This window comes from Pseudopodoces humilis, chromosome 8 (genome assembly GCF_049639895.1).
Source record: "Pseudopodoces humilis isolate 2021_Gansu_Grassland_sample_001 chromosome 8, ASM4963989v1, whole genome shotgun sequence".
NCBI lineage: Eukaryota > Metazoa > Chordata > Aves > Passeriformes > Paridae > Pseudopodoces > Pseudopodoces humilis.
The window spans coordinates 32,282,169-32,304,676 of NC_142207.1; the positions used below are offsets into that span (position 1 = coordinate 32,282,169).

The 22,508-nt window shown below is 39.1% G+C and overlaps 1 long non-coding RNA gene across 1 annotated transcript in view; it reads right to left on the reverse strand.

Moving 5' to 3' along the window:
- Positions 1-4,368: 4,368 nt before the first annotated feature.
- LOC148183883 (uncharacterized) overlaps positions 4,369-22,508 on the reverse strand; it is an 89,049-nt gene continuing 70,909 nt past the window's right edge. Inside the window, exons 2-3 of the long non-coding RNA XR_015773141.1 lie at positions 6,058-6,140; positions 4,369-4,591 (exon numbers count right to left, since the gene is read on the reverse strand). This is a non-coding gene — a long non-coding RNA (uncharacterized LOC148183883). The remainder of the gene's footprint in view (positions 4,592-6,057; positions 6,141-22,508) is intronic.

A 22,508-nucleotide genomic window follows, 5' to 3' on the forward strand; every position in this document is an offset into this window, starting at 1 on the left:
CACACAAACTCTGTAAAAGAATAAATGACAAAACTATGTTGTTAGACCTGAGCAGTTTATCTCTGATTTACCTCACAGTGCATCAAACATGTTAATGATGTTTTAACTGACATGATGTGGGAGTTACAATAACGCTGCCCAGCATTTAGCTTGCAAATGGCTTCTTAATTACAAAAAGGTATTAAGGCTTCATGGGAAGCTGCACCCTAATGCTGCACCCTAATGGCCCCTTTTATCCCAGCTGAGCATTTCAGTACTAATGATTGTTTTAATCTCACCAGTATTTTGTCCAGCCCTATCTTTGACAATTCCTCAGTTCGATATTTTAAGAATCTCAGCTACAGTGTTGATATTCATACTAATCAGTCTCTTCTGGCATCTGCAGTGTCAGCTTGGAGCTGATTCAGGCAAAGCCATAAAGTCATAACACTACTGTTTCTGTAATTTTCTGCTATTTAGGATGCATGTAACTCAACTTCTGAGCTTTTAAAGATGCATCTGTAAGGCCTCTCGCTGTCGTTTTGAGGGAAAAATATAAACCTCAAACCACATTTGTGTTCATGATGTACAAACAATTCTGTTTCCCCCCATGAACTTAACAGTATTTCCTCTTCATAACAGTGATAAAAGAAAACTTCAAAGTTCAGAAGAGGGAAAAGGGCGATATTGGTTCCTCTGATTTAATATCTTGTATCTATCCAGTTTGCTTTGGGGAACCACTACCATCTGATACAGATATCTTTATTAAAACATCACATCCAGCTTGGACTCTCTCAATCTCTCCTTTTTTCACGATCATAGAATGGTTTGGGTTGGAAAGGACTTTAAAGATCACTTACAGCCAACTCCCCCTGCCATGGACAGAGACACCTTCCACCATCCCAGGTTGCTCCAAGCCCCTTCCAACCTGGCCTGGAACACTTCCAGGGATGGGGACAGCCACAGCTTCTCTGGGCAGCCTGTGCCAGAGCCTCCCCACCCTCACAGGGAAGGATTTTTTCCTAATACCTGATATAAATCTACCCCCTTTTAGTTTAAAACTATTCCTCCTTGTCCTCTTACTCCAGGGCCTTGCCCAAAGTCCCTTTCCAACTCTCTTGGAGCCCCTTCAGGCACTGGGAGGTGCTCTAAGGTCTCCCCAAAGCCTTCTCTTCTCCAGGATGACCAACCCTAACTCTCAGCCAGAAATACCTCAACCCTACTAGTGAGTTTGTCTGCTACAAAAGCACCTTAAGAATCACAAAATACAATAACCTCCTCAACCATCTATTTCTTCTGTTCAGGTAGGATCACAGGTAACACCAAGAGTAGCATATTCAAATTCTTAAAACCAGTAAGAGAAGCAAAATCAAGAGGTAGTTTTTATTTTCCTTTGATCTTCCACACTGAAAGAATTCAGAAACCAGCAATAAAAATATCTCAGCTATCAAACATAATATTTTACTTAGGTTGTGCTTACTTAGCAAGGCCCAGACTATCAATGGCAATCAAGGCTCTGCTTCCCAAACAGAAATGGTTTGAAAACCACCCCAAGAAAAGCACTAAATGAAGGTAAGTAGCTGTGCCCAGCACATAAAATTGAACAAGCTCTATACCCAGCATTCCAGGTCTGTGCATCCATACATGGGTCAAAATACACCCAACATTTCCCCCAGGGAATGCTGATTTTCAGCTCTTGTCATAGTTCACTGCTGATTGCTCTCCAACTACCTCAACTATGCATCAGACAAAGCAGATTTAGTGCTCTGCCTAGGACATGCAAACCCAAAAGTTTTCACTACTTTTACTTCTTTGCACGGTTCTGGGTCTGCTTTTCGTGCTGCTGTAGCACAGGTTACAGCATTCTGCACTCACTCATTCCTAGAGCATATCCAAGGAGATTATATGAGGCAGTAATTTATTGTCCTAATCCTTTGTCCAACAACAGATGCCTGCAAGGACAGAAAGTTCTCTGCTATTGATATTAAGACCAAACCTACTGCAGGTGAAATTCAGACTATGCTACCACCACTGATTGCAGGGTTTTCTTAGGGTGTGTTTCCATCAAGTCATTGAATTCCATAGATTGAAATTTGTATTTAAGACTAATCTTTTATGTACATCACACTGGTGAAAGCTGAGACCCTACCAAGAGCAGTTTCCAAACAAAAGCATCTATCTGTAGGACAATTGTTTTAATTAATGATACCTTTGTACAACAACAGAAATGGTATGGAACAAAGTCAAGCCAAAAAAACCTATTCAAATGCCAGTGCTCTATGAAGAAAGAACTCTTGGTAAGATCAAGTCACACCAGAAAACAAATCAAATCATATTCCTGGAATGCCAGAGTACACACTGGACATTTTATTTCACCTGCAATATGTGCAAGTTAGAGGATCAAATGGATGTGTTTAAAAGATACTTAAAATTTCTCATATCACTTAACTAACTTTCACATACAAGACAGGGAGTCTGTGTGACTGGGAGGGGTTTGTTCAGATTTCTGCTTAGATTTAGACCAAGAAGGTGCCATTGCATGATCACAAAGCCTGAACAAAAACCTTCACTGACAGTTTGGCAGATTTTTAAACATATATGAACTAAATACCAAAACAAGGACAGCTCATCTGGGTCTGTGTCAGCAGCAGAATTTGATGACAGCAGCAAACTATTCTTATGGGGAAAAGGAGTTTTCTGCAAAGCTCTTATCCTCAAGGCCTTTCTATTTTAGAAGTCTTGAATAAGAGGACAAAGATTTTTTTTCCTATTCTATTAAGGCAAATTCACTTTAGTAGCACTATAAAATATATCAAGTTTTTGTTAACTTTACTGACTTAGGCTAAAGAAATTCCATTTGTTCCTAAAACCTTGACATGGTTATGGTCAGTCTAACAAGGAACTGCATTCCCTTTGGCAGCTGCATCTTTCCTTAATCATTTTTGAAAACACTATTTTGATCATAAGTATAGAAATTTGCATCCTGTCAAGAGGGGTTGTAACTAGTAAACAAGAATATGGCTCCCACAGAGCTTCCCAGACAGGAAATTTTCAGTATCTGTACTCTTCTAGATCTTTAATATCTGTATTAACACATATATTTTTACTTCTCTCAGGTACCACCACAGGAAAATGCAAGAAACTTCAGAGAGATATTACAGAACATTTACTACATTCAGCTGAATCCTACAGTGCTCCCTATTAGATATCAATCCATTTTGCTGACACCTGACTGTTATGAACAATGCAACATGTTATTGTGACTGTCATTCAGCCATCCTTGTAATGCTGCATGTCAAATGCTAAACAGTGCAGGGCTTCTTACGGAGATGGCATGACTTCCGTGCAGGCTTCACTTTTACTTACAGGCAGAACTCAGAGTGCACTCAGCACTCCCATCTCCTACCAGCCTGCCAGCAGCTTTGCTGAATTCTTACATTCTCCCCGCGGTTGTTTTGCTTGAAATTTGTCTTCGTGTCAAATTTCTGTTCTGTTGTAAACATTGAAACTCCAGTTCCAGGCATGAAGATGATTTTGGATCTATTATACACTTCCCAAATGCTTTTCTCACCATCCCTCCCAAGTCAATTTAGTGCCCATTAAATGTGCCAGATTGACTGAGACTTAGGGCTGCTCTTTATTCCCGAGGAGCTTCAGGAGAGGCAATGGCACAGCAAGCTCCTACCTGGACATGCCAAACCATGTCCATCATGACCTGGTGGGAACTAAGGAATTCCCTCTGGCTGGTTTATGTGTCACAGGATCATTACTCTTCCTTGCAGCATGTGTCAGCTGTACTGCAGAGCAGAGGAAAAGAAACCATTTTTAGCACACAGGCCATACAGACACAGCTCTCGCTGTCATTTTGGACCAAGACAGGCAACCCAGAAGTGGAAGGCCTTGTATTCCATGATGAACTCTCTGGGTGCAGGGAGCACCCCTTGGCTCAGCCTTCCTGTGTCACACAGCTCCGGAGAAGAGGTCACCAGCTGTCATGCAAGCTGGCTTGAACTAGACACAGACATGTAAAACATCAGTAGGCTCAGCTTTGCTCCAGGGACTCCCAATTTATCCATGAGGCACCAGCATCACTTTCTACACGTGGAAGGGGCTGCAAACAGCGATTGCTGCAGAGAAAAATCTGCATGCAGCAAATCACTGTCACAGCCTGCACTGCTGAGAGAGCCTGTGCAAATCACAGGGAATAAAACAAGCTTTACTTGATGCAGGCTACTTCATCATCTGTTTTACACCAAAGCCTTCATGTTACACCTCACTTTTCTGTCTCCTCTTGCTAACAAAGAGAAGCAAAGAGAGGAGACGATCATGGAGAGGTGCTGCAACAGAACCAGATGGTCCAACTCTCACAAGCCTTGGCATTGTGTCTCTTTCTCTAACTTTGGTATTTTTATCTTCTCCTGCCCCCCTTGGTCCCATCTGCACCTTCCTCTTTCTCCATGTCTGTCACGTTGTTTTTCAGCTCAGCTTCCCCAGGAAGAGATGCTTATGCTGTCGTGCTCCTCACAGTGAACTCAGCAGACAAAGGAATGGGACTCCTCTTGATTTCATGGCAATATGCTTGAGGGGAGCAGAGATTTCCCAAGGCTCCTTCCTAGAAAGGGAAAAGCTCTGTGCTGAGCTTTCATGTGAGTCTCCCTCCGCAGCAGGGGCCTATGCAGAGGTCGCACCACCCCTCACAGACACTGAAGGTGCACAGAAAGAGCCCTGAAGGAGCTTGTGATCATTTCCCAGGCACTTGGAAAGTGGTTTTGCACAGCTTTTACTCTCCACCTTTTCCCTACTCTTGCCTGCCCATTTCCCAGCCAGGCTGGATCTTCTCTCTCATTGTAGCTGCCAATCCCCTTCTCACACATCTACCAAAAACAAAGGGCAAAGCAAAGAGAATTTCTTTCCCTTTGCTCTTGTCCAGCATGAATCATGAAAAAGAGAACCCACATAAAACTATTATCCCACTGCTTTAACTGCAAGCCAGGGCTGACTTCAGTGGACAGGCATTCCTCTGCATCAGTTGGTGATCTGCTAGTCAGATGAAGGGCCCTAAAACCCCCAAATTTCTTCTTAGTTTCAGTTGCAAAGAACATTCCAAAAGTAAAGCAATGAAATCATGCTGGTTTTAGTGGCATGGCAAGTAGATTTATAAAGGAGTTTGTTCATATACTCAAATATATTCTCTATATTTAAATTTAATTTCTATGAAGTTCTGCCTTCATATGAATATTATTATATACCAAGGATAGGGTGTCTGACTCTTTAGCCCATTTACTCAGATGTAAATTAGTGTCTTGCTTTTAATCCTCCCTCTGCTTTTATTGCCTTCATTGAACAATAGGGAAGCCTACTTGTAGTTAATTTACCACCTGAAGACACTAAATAAAAGTTGCAGTGCCTCATTTATTAAATCTCTCCCTAAGACTGAAGACACTAGGCATCCAGTCAAGGCTATGTTTTATTAAATATTTTCATCACTGAAATTAGAGTATTTATCCAAACAAACTCCCCATGAGGGAATCCAACATAAACCAGCTTATTTATCGGTGAGTGTTAAGTCAGGTTGGTACTGCTGACCCTTGTGTGATTCTCCAAAGCATGTTATATTTTCATTCTCAATATCTATTACTTTAGCAAACTCTCTGGCAAGTTATCTCTTGTGTTATTTCCTTTATTGTCTGCCTTTTACTATTCTGGCACTCTCAGAGTAAAGCTAGAGAAAGAAAATAAACCCATCCAAAAGGAAGAATCCCATGCCCCATGTGCTCCAGCTTGCTCCAGGCTGTATCACTGCCCCAAGACCATTTCCCATAGCAGCCCTAACACTCAGCTTGTGAGGTCAGTGCTCTTGCAGGTGCATTTTCTACTTTTCTGGGCAGAGCAGTCCCTTTCTTCCCATAAAGAACAGAGATCATATTAAGCAGGAGCCATATCAGCTGGAAGTTCCCTGTTCACACAGAATGTGAAGCTCGTACTTCTTAATCCCCAGTACAGAACTTTTAAGATTCTGAAGTGTCTGCAGATGTCACTATTGTTGTTTTTAAGTGCAGGGTCCCTCCTGTATCTTACCTGGTCAGCTCCTGCTTGATGCTGATGATGTAAGTCCTGCTAGCATGAAGACTTGGGATGGTGATAAATGGTCCCTTCTTTGGCTGCAAAAATGTCAGAAGATATGCACTGAGCAAGGCTGATTGATGAGAAGAATTTTTGGTCTAAGTGAGATTTTAACATTTTGAAGTTTACTTCTCTTCTAACTCATAACATGTAATATTTTTAGATGCCCCAGAAAACAGATGATCTGTACAACTTTCCCTTTGGACAAATATTAACACGCAGTTTCCAAAACTAATTTATTCCCTCAAACCTCAGCAGCTGCTGACTGAAAAGGCTTTGTTCCTTAAAATATGATTTGGCATAATATAACCTAACAGCATACCCTAGTCTATTATTAAGGTTGAATTGTCAAATGAATTGTGTCAATGTAAATTAAATGCTGGGTTTATATTTTTTCCCTTAGAAGAAATTTCCACCCATCTTCAAACTTTCTCATGAATTCAGAGGAGACATTTTCAAAGACATTGTTGTTATTGTTTATGAAATGTCAAAGTTTCCTGCAAAACTCTACGACATTTTTCCAACATCTTTTTCAAGCTGAGCACAAGAAATACTGCTGAGCTGCTGGTTCTATTATCTCAGATTCAGCTCTCTGACAACATGGAGAATGGCTCCATAAGAAACAAGTGCTTTCCCAGCTCATTGGATATACAGCAAATACCAAAGATCAAGTGGTTAATAATGTGCACATCAGTCCAGTCCCAAGTGATTTTTTTTTTTTTAGCAGTTTTTTTAGCAATTTTTTGGCAATCAAACATTAATACATATGAAAATTTCTGCCAGGCTCCATATGGCTTTAGCTCAATGAGAGTAAGCACTTATTCCTTTGAAGGTCAGCATAATTCAGCCAGATTATTCTGCACCTCTCATGGGAATGAACATGTCCAAAAAGCCCAGCATGGATTGGGTTTGTGTAATCCATGCCCAGCGACCAAGAACAAATGTTCTGTCTTCTTTCACAGAAGAACTCGTCCCTGGCTACTCTGGTACAGAAGTCACAGTCCAGGTGCCACCAGATCTGTTTGACTGAGTCTCTTAAAGCAGAGCAGGCCTTGCTCACACCCTCCTGCTGAGAAATAAATGTGGGAGGCAGTGAAACAAAACCTATGAGGACAGAGCCTCAAAATGCTGAAGTTCAGTCACAGGGGAGGACAGTCAGACTGTCACTCACTATTAACCTGCCATCATTTTGCAGATGCTCTGAACGTGCCACTGCATAGAGCTAAAGGACATACCATGAGGTAAAGGATATTTTATACCCCATAAATGTACAGAAAAAGGTGTTTAGAACAACCTCTTTGAGAGGGATAAAACCATGCAAAAGCATCTCGGTAATGACAGAGCCGTAGAATTGCCTGGGCTGGAAGGGACCATCTCATCCTGCTCACTGCCATGGGCAGGGACAACTTCCATTGCCCCAGGCTGTTCCAAGCCCTGGCCAGCCTGTCCTTGGACATTTCCAGGGATCCAGAGGCAGCCACACCTTCTCTGGGCACCCTGTGCCAGGGCCTCCCCACCCTTAGGGGAAAGAATTCCTTGCCAATAGTCCATCTAATCCTGCCCTCTGGCAGTGGGAAGCCATTCCCCCCAGTCCTGCCACCCCTATAATGTGACATCCCATCCTCATTGGCTTGGCTACCTTTCATTTTTAATGTCTTGTGTAATAGATCTTTTCAGCTTTATCTTTCTGGCTTCTAAATTAGGCTCAGCTGAAAGCCAGCACTTTCTTGACTTCTGCACTCCAAAAATTGATATTACATGTTGTCCTGTCCTGCTGTACAAGGGGGAGTTGGGGACAATTCTTTTAGATAGATTTCTTGGGTGAAAATAAAGGGCAAATGCAGCAGCATTATATGTGAAAACTGTTTATTGCTAAAGGAAGATAAGTGTTCCCATAGAAAGGGGATAAAAAAGGGAGCAAAAAGGGGAAAAGAGAGACAGAGAAAGAGAAGACAAGAACAGCCCCTAGAGTACACCTATGTGTATGTATAAAATAAAAATAAATACACATACACAACATACACAGATTTTCACCTCATGTATAGCATATGTTGAGGCATAAATAAAAATCAGATTGGCCCCTCTCACATGTGCATCACCACATAAGTATTTATACATATAAACTCATTCATATATATTTGTGCCATGAAAAAAATCCAAGCCTTTAAAAATTTTAATACTGACTATGGGAATATTATAATGAAAAGTGCTGAAAGAAAAACAGTCATATATAAACAAGCTCATGCAGCCTCAAAATTGGATGTTAAAATAAACCTATATTTTTTTTGCACCAAAGCCCTGCAGATATGACATCCACAATGGAAAGAAAAAAAATAAGTATTTAGTTGACCACCTGGTGGTAGCAACAGTTGTTTTAGTTAATATAAATGGCATGAGTTTTATTAATTCAAGTCGTTAACATCCTCTATACAACCTTGTTAAAAAGCATGTCCCAACTGGAGAGGATAATGGGATTGTAAAGATGTTTATAAGGAATCTGATTTACCAATATGTTCTTATTAAAATTAGCATTTATTTTGTCATAACTGTTCTATCATTGAACCTGTCCGCCTACATTTTGGTTCAGTTATTTATGACCAGTGTGTGTTATGCCAAATATGAGTATAAAACCTAATCTTAAAACAACTGTGGCTAGATATTTTCATCCAAGTTTAGCAGGAAGGCTTGGAGGCTTAAACATCAACTGGAGAAGTGCTACCACCAGCTGGATAAGTTCTGTACACCTTATGCCCTTCAAAGACCAATGTCTTTGCTTGGTTCCGTAAAGCCCTCACACTTATTTTATATCTCAGAAATAAAAAACTTTGCCATTTCACTTTCTGGAATGAACAGTAATTAAACTAAGGATTTCTTCATAATACCGTTTCACATATATTCTTTAAAAACTAAACAAGAAAACATTATTTATATCCACTTTTACAAGCAGAAATAATTCATTCCTAAACCATTTTAATAAATTACTGTTAACTCAACTTTTCCAAATGTGAACAAAAGAGAAATTCTCTTCATGAGCACAGAGCCATCATAGTCCAATTCAGTAATAACAGCAATTTCATACTGATATGAATTTGTTTAAAAGGTGACCTAGACAATGAAGCAAGTATAATTAAATTGGAAACAGCTAATTCAATAAAGTACTGATGTCAAAAGTAATAATCAGGGGAAACTTTAGTGCAACACTCATCTGCAGAAAGGATCATTTTAGAATAATGGTGTGCTTATGTGAAGAAATTTAAAATATAAAACATCTGATGGTGGTTGATTGAAAAATAAAACAAAAAGGGGTTTATGATAATAGATTTCTAAATGAATAAAAGGAACAGAGACACAGAATTGCTATCATTAATATGTTGCCACTGGTTTATAAAACAAAGAAAGCTCATTGAATTTGATTAAAATATCTGCTTCCTGGCTTGAAATGGTTAAGTATAATTGAGTTTCATCCAGCCTGAGCATTTAAAAGTGCTCTATTAAATAGGTATTATATTTTCCAGAAGACAACTGCCACTGCACAGGCATTCAGGGTACCAGCCATTCCCTCTGTGCTCAGCTAGTGCCCAAAGCTGCACTTCATCTGCCCACAACACAGAGGGCAAGTTCTCAACCTCTTCCATTTGTTTCTGCAGAAAATCAAGGGTGGCTTAATATTAATTCAGTCCCTTGATCTGCTGGCCCAGCACACTTATTGAGCTGAGGTCAGTATGAAAAATACCCAGCAGAACTCTGCAACAAAGGTCAAGCTCCTCTGCCCACTCTTCAACCACGAAGGTGAAGCTCACCTGTCCAGTTCACAATGCACTTTTCAGTCAGCTTTGGACTGTTCCAAGGCAACGGAATGAGATCCTACTTGACCATAAAAAGTCTCAAGCCATTCTAGTCCAAATGTAACGTATGTGGCCTAAACATTTATTTTTATAACATCAAAGACATTTAGAAATACAAAAGTATAACTATAAAAATAATTTGCTGAGCTGCATAAATGGTTCTCCCAGAGGGAAAATCACGAGAGACAATGAAAAAAACCAAACTTTTGTGCCATTGCTTACTGAGCAACACTCCCACTCATGAGGTTTATCTGATTTTGAAACACTACCAACAGTTTTCCTAGAAAAAATTAGTTCATATGTGCACAGACACATGGGAGAAATATTCCTTCTGCGCTGTCAAATGATGAACAGTCTATTTAAGGTATCTAGCTGATCTGTGCAGAAAGATGTTAAGTACTTAACCTGTTCTGTGTGAGATTTGCACCAAGCTATAGTCCCAGAAGGTGAAAACAACGCACTGTTATAACCGAGGATCAGGATGAAATGGGCTGGCTTGAACAGAGCCCACAAACAAACAAATGTCTTCTCCCTGTTTAAAAATTAGGAAAACCCAGATTAACTTTGCCTTGCAGACCACAGGTAGCATCACCACCTCGTGAGGCAGCGCTGCTGCACGGCAATGAGAGGAAGAACCGCGGCAGAGCTCGTTCCTCTGTTCCCATGCAGACCCAAAACACTGGCAGCTGGAGAAACCACTGCCTGACACATCAGCTGAGCCACCTGCAGCTGGAAGTCCCAGAGAAAGAAAATTATGGAAGCCCACAGTCTCATTTTTCCAGAGTCACTTTTCCTGACTACAACCGCACTGTAATTTGTCAGTCAGAGTCTCTCGGCCCAACACAGATCTTGTTTCCCTGGAGACGAGGCTTTTAAATAGCAGTTCAAAACACCAACCAGATTGAAAAGAGGAATTCAATTAAAGGGAAAAACCATCTAGTTTCACTGAGGGCCTGTGGTAGGAAAAGCTTCTGGAACATGTATTTCTGGTTTCCCAAAAAGCACGTCTGGGGTTTTTTAATTTATTTATTATTTCTTATCAACTTTGTCATAGGCACGGATAAACACAGTATGATTTTAGCTGATAATTCAGTTATGCAAATGTTTGCTATTTTTTATTATTGGCTAATAACTTGGATTACTGCTATTTTTCAAACTTTATGTAATTTAAACATTTGCTTATTTATAACATTTTGACAATTCTCATGATATTGTGTCTGCTGCTTGAATGAGATACTTTCAGAGGAAAACAAAGTTAAATCATAGTTAATATTAATGACTTGTCTTTTAGACCAGACTCTTCAAAAAAAACCTGTTGGACTGGAGAGATGTTGAATCAAGAGATCCACATGACTCACTCTCAGAACTTCAGTGAATTATGAATTTTGAGAAAATTAGTGACTCTTTATGATGTGATGCAGCTCAAACGCAATACTCTAAAATGACATATCCATGTGTAGACACCATTCCCAGTGGCACCTTTAAAAAGTATGTTTTCATGAAGGAAAAGATGGATAACCTCACACTTGAAATACACCTCTTTGGAATTTCAACACAGATTAATATAAGCTCTGTTTTTCACTTCTGTGAAAAAGCTGTGCAGCCCTTAATGATGGAAAGAAAACAGAAAGTCCCTTCCAGGCACCATTACTTGCAGCAATGATAGGCTGTTTCAATAAGTTAAATTTCAACAGCAACAAAAAGCAAGTAATTAAACCTCTGTTTTCTTTACACATTCAAGCACAATTTTCTCCTTTACCTGTAATGTTAGCCAACTAAATTTGGTGCCAACTTCCCAAGCAGATTTCCAAATGTTTCTAAAGAAACACCAAATACTTGGAAGATTTTTCCCTTCTTTGCACCAGACTAAAACATAAAACATTACTGTTGGGCTACCAGCTGAGTCTTACTGATCAATATAGAACATGATTTATCACTGAAAAATTAGGGAAATGTGAACTGTTTCTTCTGCATCACAACAGAGCAGATCACACAGAGGGAGAGAGGAAACTCATTGGCTTTTAAACAGTATAAAGACATAGTGTTACATGGCTTTTTTATGCCACTGTTGATGGGAATATGATTCAAAAACCTCTGTCAAAAGTGGTTTCCTTTGAAAATACTGCCAAGACACCAGAAGAAAACTGGTACTTAATCTTGCAAAGGAAAAAAAATAATATTTAATGCCATCTGAATAACTTCCTTACATGACTAGGCTGCAAGTTCTCAAAGAAAATTTCATACACTGAAATGTTAAAACTTTGTGCAGTGCCTAGCCCAAAGCAAATTACAGATACAAGTGAGGATTTATATGTTGTTCAGTTTAAAGTGCTGAAATGAAGTATTTGGTACCTTGAACTTGAGAAAAATTGTTATTACTTAAATAACATTGAGAAAAATTGTAGAATTATGACAACAGTCTAATGTCAGACACTTAGTAGAGAACAATATATATAATGCAAACAATTTGTCTAGTAACTGCAATACTCTTATATTTACCACTTTAACACAAGCAGCATAAACTCACCCATGTGTTGTACCTGAGTTTATTAAATCAAAATTAAATAGATTAATAGTATCTGCCATCAGCCTTTAAAAATTACCTAATTATTCTTCCTACACATGCTTATCTCCAGAAACAGAAATTAGTTATATGGTTTTCATCATACAAAAGTATGCCAAATTATACCTGAAAACATTAAATTTACTTTGAAGCATTCTGGGGTGGGGTGCTTTGTTTTTAACTGAACATGAAGGATATTAGATATCCATCATGGTTAAGACCTTACACATTTGTGAAGCAGAGCAGCAGTGACCAACACAGTGAATGGGGGAGTAGGTGACCATAACTGGTGGGACCTGATCTAACATAAGACAAGAAGTGGATGCTGTAAGAGACCTCTCCAGTAAAAATAATGGCATTTTCAGAAAGCCTTCTCCAGAAAACCTGGTCTGTATCCTCAGATACATAGGTTTTACTCTTCATAATATCTGTTTATTCCTATTTTTTTGCATATAAATAATATTTTTGTATTTACATATAATCAGCAATTTTAGAAAGTGCCCTCCTAATTTAAAGCAATTATCTAAATTAGTATTATCTAAATGACACAGATTTATTATAAACTGAGGCTCTATCTTGTTCAGCTGTGGGAACAGTGCTGAAAAACGCAATAGTGCCTCTCCAAGAAGGGTGACCTGAAGCAGTGGGCAGCTTCAAGTTGGAATTAATGACCAAAGAACTCTCATGAAAGTTTTCCTCAAGTCACCAAATTTAGGTGCAGACATCTATTTGTTTATTTTCTGAAGATTCACGTGGGGCTGGATACTCAGTGGTAGCTGACTGAACCCCTGAGAGCTGAATTAGCATCAGGATCAGCAACTCTCCACCAGCTGATGGCTCAGGGAGCTGTCAGGAGAAGAACTCTCCCTCCTGGCAGTAATTCCTTTTGGAGCACATTTGTTCTTTCAAAAAGTACACCAAAGAGACAGCCAGTACTACTACAGAGCTGCAAAAAGAAGCATTCTGTCTTAATAGCTGGGAAAGTTGTGAGCAAAAGAAAAAGCCTGGGGTTTTGAGCCCTCCTCCAAAATGTTTCAGTTATTCAGTGGTGCAGGACAACTGGAATAGGTGGTTGTTAACCATTATTTCAAGTTCATATACAGTATACTTCAATTCATCTTTTTTTTAAATCATGCTATCATAAGAAAAAAAAAATTAAAGAAGAGTTGATTGTACTGCATAAAACCTGAAAATCTCTTTTTATCATTACCTAAGCTGATGATTTTTACTGGTAGGAAGATGAAAGTCCTTACAACTACAGATTTTGATCACCTGCTTTTGTTTTATATTCTACTGTAACATTTTAAACTGCTAGAGTTGTAATTTATTCCATCTTTTCTCAAAATTGCTAGATGTAGCAATGTACAGATTTTTATATTAAAAAGAAACATTTTTGACCCAAAGACTTTTAACAAATGCAACACTCCATTTGGAAAGCATGCTTAGGTATTTTTTACCTTAAAAAAAGCAAAGATGGAAAAAACCCAAATCACTTAATACTGAGATCAGCATTGATCAAGTAGAATTAAACAAATTTTCAAAGCACCACCACAAAACGGTGTAAAAAAGAACCCTTCTCATAATAGTCTTTGGAAATAAGAAAAAAAATTCCTCTTGATCTATACAGGCTGAGTATCCACTGGGTGAAGAACAGTGTTAATTAATATTTACAATTTTGGATGATTTTTACCAACCTGAACAACAGCGAGATTCAATTCTCACCTCCACTGACATATAAAATGTGTGCTGGGAGCATTCTGGCAGGACCCATAAGCTGTTGAACAAACACATCCTAAGACAAGTCCTGAGAGATGTCTATGCAGGAAAGAATCATCTTTCTTTCAGCAAAGGACACTTGGAACAGTTTTGGTCTCCCTTATCATTTCTGCCCCCTCCTCTCTCCTCACATAATTCTTTTTAAATGATAAAGTTGAATCTTGACTCATGCTGACTCAACTCATCACTTAGTGGATTTGAGAGGGGACCTTACCTCCCCTCAGCCTTGCCTGTCATTTTCATTAAATCTTCACTTTCTTCCACACTGAGACTGAGCAACATCAGAAATGAGGAAAAAAAATAATAAATAAGGAAGTAAAAAAAGGTAACTAACTTCATTCTGCCTTGGATGAAGCCCAGCAGCAGCATCCTGCTTACTGGTCCATCAAGAGCTGCCTTTCATGCCCTTGGTAGACATTGCCCTCTCATATCAAAACTATTTACTTTTGTCATTTTCCAAAAACTGCTTTCTTACTCAAATTTTGGCCAGGAGCACCCCCATCCTGGCTTTTTCAGCCCTTTGGAAGCATATTGTCAGATATCTGGTGAAACACACAGACCATGGGGGAGTCCCTGACTTCTTGGCTTGCAAAGGCAGAGCCCTTCCACAATACATTCTGAATACCTCAAAGATCAGCATCTCTATTAGGAAATAAAACCAAACAAAGCAACCAATCTCAACAAGAAAGGACAACAAAATTTGACTAAAAGGTACTCAGTCATCAATGTGAAATATTGAAAATGTCCTTGTATTGACAAGGGACAGGACAAATCCTATTTCTCTCAGGAGAAATTCAAAGCAGAACACTCTCTTAGGTACCATGTGCTCCATCCTCCAGGGAAACCTCTCTCACTTCACTGAACATAAAAGAGTCTAGACAGATTGTTTCAGGAGATAAGCCTAAAATGAGGCAGAAAGAATACCACCCACAGGGAATTTGTTAAAATTACTGAAGATACAGATTGCAAAAAAAAACTCCTCAGAAGACTTTGAATTCAATCTTGATTTCAATAGACTATTCAAAGAGAATTTATTTTTTATATACTCTCCCCACAGGAAAAGAAAAAAGATACATTTGGGCTGCATGCTTTAAAGGTTGTATTCTTTTCCATACATAGAGTGAAAAGCAGAGGGATGAAGCACTCAAGAATTATTTAGCAGAAACTTTTAATCTTAAAAGTTGACAGAAAAGTTTAATATCAACTACTTGCTAGAAAGATAAATTCTCAAGAGATTTGATGAAAAATGGCAAAAATAACAGCTTGCATCACCACAATTATAACCTGCTTTAAACTACATATGCAATGAGGATTATCATTATTATTGATAACAAAAATGATAATATAAGGAATGAAATTCCTTCTGTGAGTGATAAGGAAAAAAATATGTTCTGTGTGTCCATTATGGGGTGGGGGTGGGTAGGGTGGAATCTGAAAATCATTGAAGGGAAGAGCTGCATCCAGTTTGATTTATGCCTGCTCTTCTTTTTATGCGTAGCCTGGGGAGCCTCATGATGATGTGTAATGAGTCAGGGTGAAATGTGTATAAATAAATGCACTGCACAATTTGTGAAGGCTCTTTAAAGCATTTTTTTAATACACTCTATTCCAAATTGCATTTTCTGGGGGAGAGATGGGAGACATCAGACAGAGCTCATGCAGCAAGAAAAATCTCAACTTGTATTCTACTTCTGTTCCTTCCTTTGTTTTGTTTTTTTTTCATTTTCCTCTTGTTCACAAGGAAAGCCATGCCCAATATTTCATCCTGATGCAGTAATAACCAGGTGGGCAAAGTTCAAGATGAATACCTCTGACAGATCTCTGTGTAGAAGCGAGTAGCAGGCTTTCTCCTCCCTGGAGCTAGGGAACTCCGTGCCATAAATATAGTGTCAGTTTTACCAGGGAAGGATCAGAACACCATCCCTCTTCTTTTTTCCCCTCTCCCTTGCTTCTCCAGTCTGCAATTCACCTTTTTTTTCCCCATAGAACATCAGGGGTGAGAGTTCAAGCAGCTACTCCATTGGTAAAGGAAAATCTATAATATCCTAAACAATGTTCTTCATTTATGGAGAGTGTGAGGACCCATCCGCACACACAGCAGTTCAAAAACCTAAATTCCTACCCAAGAAACAGAATGACCCTGAATCCTTTCTATATCTTTAAGTGCCCCTAATTACAAAGGGCAACAGAATTGCAAGTTTTCTATATTATGGCAAATTTTTGTTCAACCACAGCCAGCTAAGGGAGCCAATCCTATATTTTTTTACTGTCCAATTACAACTAATCAAAATAAATCAAGATCTATTCATCCACTTCTATTTTTTGTTTTATATTTTCCCCTCCCCCAGTCTTCACTCACTTAAAAGTATGAAAAAGAATGAAAGATCTTACAAAAAAAACTGAGTTATAATGTGCTGTAATTCAGTCCACAGGAAAAAAATCCCTTCACCTTTATGGAGGTTCAAATAGAGCTCTTTATATTCATTTCTTCCTATTCTCACAGATTTGCTTTTCAAATTCTTTCCTCTAATCATGGGGAAATTTTTAATAATTTACAAGACTGAAAGAATAGTGGTTTTAAGATCCGAAAGCAACCTTGAGCATTCAAAATAAAATAACAAAAGCTGTCACTTACACAGAAAGGAGGGTGTGTGCATATATATGCAACAGCTTTTTTTTTTTCTACATGAAATGTTTCATATAACTAATAATTTTCCATCAGTTTGTGATGGAAAAAGTTATGAAAATCAGTTATGCTATTCAGTGACTGGTACCTGGGAGTACAGTGTCACATATTCCTAGGAGTTCAGTAGCTCCTTTATTAGAAATGAGCTTCAAATTACCAATTTACAGACTTAGCACTCTAGGATATCCCTACCCAAATTGTAGCCTTTATTCACTGAATGGTGAAGTTCAAATTTAATTAGTACATGCTAAAGTTCTACCATGGCTTTATTGCGATTATTGCTATTCACTGGAGGCCACACGCCAAAAATACTTGTTATTTCTACCTGAACTTACTTGCATTTGCTAAGAAAGTTGCTTTAGAATAAAATCTAAGTCAAACATATTTTTTAATGAATCAGCACGTTGCCTTTCTCTCAGAAATTTTTATTATCTAGGGTAAATTAGAACACATAGCTTTCTTATTTGGGTAAGTACCTGCTAATGTACTGGAGATACTCGGGTTCAATTGTTAAGACTCACTAATACATCATCCAAAAGTAAAAAGGACGAAAGTAAATACATTTACTTTATGAAAGTAAAGACATTTGAGCTCACTCTGCCTTTTGATAAAGGTCTCTGCTGTCCCCCTGTGTTTATGACCAGAGAAGGAGGAAACCATTATCTGCAATAACATTCAGTTCCCCTGACATTATCACCACTTGCACCTCCTCCATCTTGCACCTCTTGCCTCTTTCAGCAGCCTCAAGTTTAGAGTCATATTTATCAAAGGAAGTTTGAATATTTATCAAAGAGCAGCATCCCAGTTGTGCTTCTGATCTAACTCATGAAGCACTTCTCACAGTGTGCACTGCACTTCAGGAGTTGCTGGAGAGCCAGCAGAGGAGCAGTGCCTCACTTATTTCCAGAGAAATGGCCTCACTGCTTGGGATGCTTGGCATCATTTACAGGAAGGGATTCTCAGCTGAAAACAGGGGTCCTGCTGGCAGTGCCCTTCTATTTATGTACAAGGAAATTAAATTTCAAAGACATTTAAGAAATACATTTTAATTCAGTGAGGTCAACCTCACCTGGACCCACCATAAAAGCACCACTGAGGAGCAGAGTGCTGTCAGTGGAACAACATCACAGAACCATAAAATGGTTTGGGCCGGAAGGGACCTTAAAAACACCTCATTCCACCCCCTGCCATGGGCAGAGACACCTTCCACTCTCCCAGATTGCTCCAAGCCCCTTCCAGCCTGGCCTTGGACACTTCCAGGGATGGAGCAGCCACAGCTTCTCTGGGCAGCCTGTGCCAAGGCCTCCCCACCCTCACAGGGAAGGAATCCTTCCCAAGTATCTCATCTAAATCTACCCTCCTTCAGCTTAAGCTATTCCCCCTTGTCCTATCAGGAAAAAAAAAAAAAAAATAGGTAAAAGGCAGTTTTAAGAAGGAGTGAATATCATAACAAAACAAAATGCAAACAGATAAGATATATTAAAATTATTTTTAAAATATGGATTATTCCTACAATTACATATGAAATCAGCATATTTAGAAGAAAAAAAGCTGTTAGTCATCATTTCCATTTATAAGGTTCTGTCTGCCTGTTAATGTTTGCTCGTTTTGTGTTTCATCACTTTTCATTTAGAAAGGTTTTATCCAGAGACTACACAGATGATTGTGTTTAAGATTACTTCAGATAAAAAGAAAAATTATTGTACACACTCCACAAGCTGCTGGTTTAAAACCCCTACCTTACAAAAATACATCACAAATATCAAACAAATAGGCTTGTCTGAGGTTTTGTTGCAATTTTCCTATTCTGTCCTAGACAAACAAAAAAATTGCTCCCAGTATTTTGCTGATATTAGTTATTTTCTGCACTTTAATTTCACAGGTGAAGTATTCTGAACTGTTTGCCTAGAATAGCTATATCAAAAAAGAAAAAAAAAAGTATCTTCTCCTTTTTGAAATGGTTCTTAAAGAGAAACAAAGATTCAAAAAAGAGAACTTTTATAGATACATCCAAGTCAACCTCTGGCAGGAAATAAAGGTCCTTCTAAAAGTTTTACCCAGCAAAAAGGAGACAGCAAAATTCATGGAATGCAAAGGAAACATTTATTTCTTCTTCTCTTGCTTACTTACTTGAACATGACTATTTATAACTGTAAGTGTTGTGAAGACAACACTTACGTATGGCAAAGATGCTCCTGCTTAGCTACTCCATTTTGTGTGCAAGACACTGAGTTCTGAACTTAATTGTAATGTGAATGATGAGTTAAGCAGATGGGGGAAATGTGAGTGCTACATGGGATGAGCAAAACATTCAAAGAGCACACAGAAAGAGAGCAGCAATAGAACAGAGGGAAGAACACCACAGATCCCATGTCCTCGTCCTTCTTTGTCTGTGTCTAAAGGAGCACAGCAGGACTGAGGTGTAATTGGCACTCGATGCCATATGCAGCTTCTTCCAGATTATTGCATTGCTTTCCCTCCAGAATGTTAAATATTCTTTATGAACAACCAGTATTACAGCACCATACCTTCCTTGGACGTGCTGTTAATGTCAGAGGGATGTTTCTGCCTGCCACATCCTTTGGGCTGTGGCTGTCAGAAGCCCTGGGGCTGCAGGGGACAAACCCTACTCCATAAGGCTGAAATTTGTTTACAGCCAACTTACTGAAACAGTGATTTCACACCTGTTGTTTTCTCTGCAAATTTTGGGCTCTTTTGTGTTATCAAGTTTCCTGCCAGGTAAAAATGTTCATCTCCAATGTTGGCATTGAACAGAATTGTATATTCAGCTAAAAGTAACTTATTGCACTTGAAGCTGAAGGGTAAAGTTAATTATGAATGTCCTAAAGTTCCTTAAAATTAATTCAAAGAGGACATACAGTTTAATTTCAAGATATGGGAGTAGATTTTTTTCTATGATTCTGCTACTGAATATACTTACAGTCTACATTCTATTTTTCATTTCAATTTCTCCTTCACTGACAGCTTCTCAAGTGCCAGTTTCTATTTCTGACAATTTTACAGCACATTTTATTAATTAATTATAAATTTACACGTACATACACACAAAAAAGATTCCTTAATTATCTGGGAAGCTCCACCAAATCATCACAGGTTTATGTCATGGGCATAAATGTTTTCCTCTTTTACTAATTACCCCAAACCTTCAATAAACACCCTCATTCTAAATTTCATCAGCCACTATGGGTGGCATTATAAAAACTAATCATGGTCTGCAGACTGGGACATTTGTGAGGGCTCTCTCAGAGGGGAAGGTACCTGTGTGAGCAGCTTGGACCAATGATACCCTGATGTAGTCCCAGCACATTAACAAAGCCCTGAAATTAAAAAAAACAATTATTCAAAGTTTAAATGTAAGTTCAGAAGGCCATGATTCTACTATCAAATTCAGCTTAATTACAAACAATAGATGCCTGTGTGGGTTGTAAGAAGCGTTTCTCACCGAAGAGGCATCGAAACACTGAGATAATTTTTACTGTGAGAGACGTTGGGAAATACAAACCTATACAATTTATAAATACTCCCAAGAGCTGAGTCTGCAGAATTGTTAGAGGTGAGCATATGCTATCAAGAGATGAAAGAAAATGGATTGTATTTATGAGACATGGCAGCCTCTACATACTTTTCTTGAAACTGCTTGTTCATGGCCTAGAAGCCTCTGTAAATGTTGTGATAAAATAAGTGCCAGAATAGGGAGCAGTCATGCATGTGATAGGAAAATTCACTGGTGTGGCAGAGGAATATATATGAGTGCTTGCATTTGTTTGTTTGCTTGCTCATACTTTTCACAGCAGAAAGAGTTATTACATTGGATGCTCTGAAACACTCCTAAAATATGCAGGATTTTGCAAAATATCTTTGTAATTGTAAAGAAGAGATGTTCTGCTTTCTTTTAAGAATGATTATAGAAAATTGGTCGTGGCAATTTAATATCCTGTGCTATGTGGCTTCATCTCTCCCCATTCTCCGCTAACCTGCTGGAAAAGGTTGCTGTTGATTTATGCTTTTGTTTGTGAATTACACTGTAGAGTTTCAGAGGCAATAAGAGCTAGAAAATTGCTTCTTACAGTCAATGACCTTCTTGTAGTTTACTTCCTTATTTTATCATAATAGAGACATTCACTTGATGGAGATTTCCCTACCAAAGAGAAGACTCTGATCCTTGACCTTAATGAACATGTTTTCCTACCTGCTCAAAGCATTACTAGTATTTTAGTGGCAGCCAACTTTGAGCAGAGATTTAAAGATGGTTTGTTATTCAGTGATAAAAGTGCAGTCTACTGAGATAACTACTGCTGTTAAGAAAACAATGGTTTATCCTTTAGATTACAGTACCGCTCACATAAACTTTCATTTCTCTTCCCCAGCAAATTCATCTTCTAAACAGGACCAGCACTGCTTGATCATTGTTGTTAAGGCTATTTATCTGTAGCTCAGAATGAAAGAAAAGTCTCTAACAAGTGCCCAAAACCTGAAATCACTGGGAGGCCTTTCCTTGACTCCAGGAGGATCTGATCAATCTCTAAATGCACAGAGCAATTATATTTTCAGATGAGGTACAGAGGGCTGCTGTCTTCTGTCAAAAATGCTCATGTAAATGAAGATTAACACCACCACACTTGAGCTAGTGGAATTGCTTTATGGAATCATTGAATCCTTAAGGTTGGACCTTTAAGGTCACCGAGTCCAGCTGTTAGCCAGCACTGTCAAGTCCACCACTAAACCTCGTCCCCAAGTGCCACATCTAAATGTTTAAATACCTCTCGAAATAGTGCTTCAGCAGCTTCCCTGGCTAGCCTGTTCCAGTGCTTGACAACTCTTTTTTGTGAAGAAATTTTTCCTAATGTCCAACCTAAACTGCCTCTGGCACAGCTCGAGACCATTTCCTCTCATCTATTACTCGTTGCTTGGGAGAAGAGACTGACCCCCACCTTACCAGAACCTAGGAGAATCACAGACTATCCTGCGGTGGAAGGCACCCACAGGAATCCTCAAGTCCAACTCCTGGACCTGCCCAGGACACCCCAAGAGTCACACCACATGCCTGAGGGTATTGTCCAGACTTGAATTGTTGCTGGGCTTCATGCCATGACCACTTCCCTGGAGAGCCTGTTAATTCTCAACCATCCTCTAAGTGAAGAACCTTTCTGTAATATTCAATATAAACCTCTCCTGACTCAGCTTCAGACCATTCCCTCGGGAGCTGTCACAGGTAACAGAGACAGCAGTAGTTGTAGGCAGCTCTAAGGAGAGATAAAATCTCCCCTGAGCCTCCTTTTTCCTGGGCTAAACACCCTCAGCTCCCTCAGCTGACTTGTGCTCCAGACCCTTTACCAGCTCTGTTGTCCTTCTCTGGACCTGCTCCAGAATCTCAATGTTCTTCCTGAATTGAGGGGCCCAGAACTGGACACAGCACTCGAGTGTGGCCTCACCAGTGCCCAGCACAGAGGGACAATCACTGCCCTGCTCCTGCTGGCCACACTATTCTGGATCCAGGTCAGGGGACATTGACCTT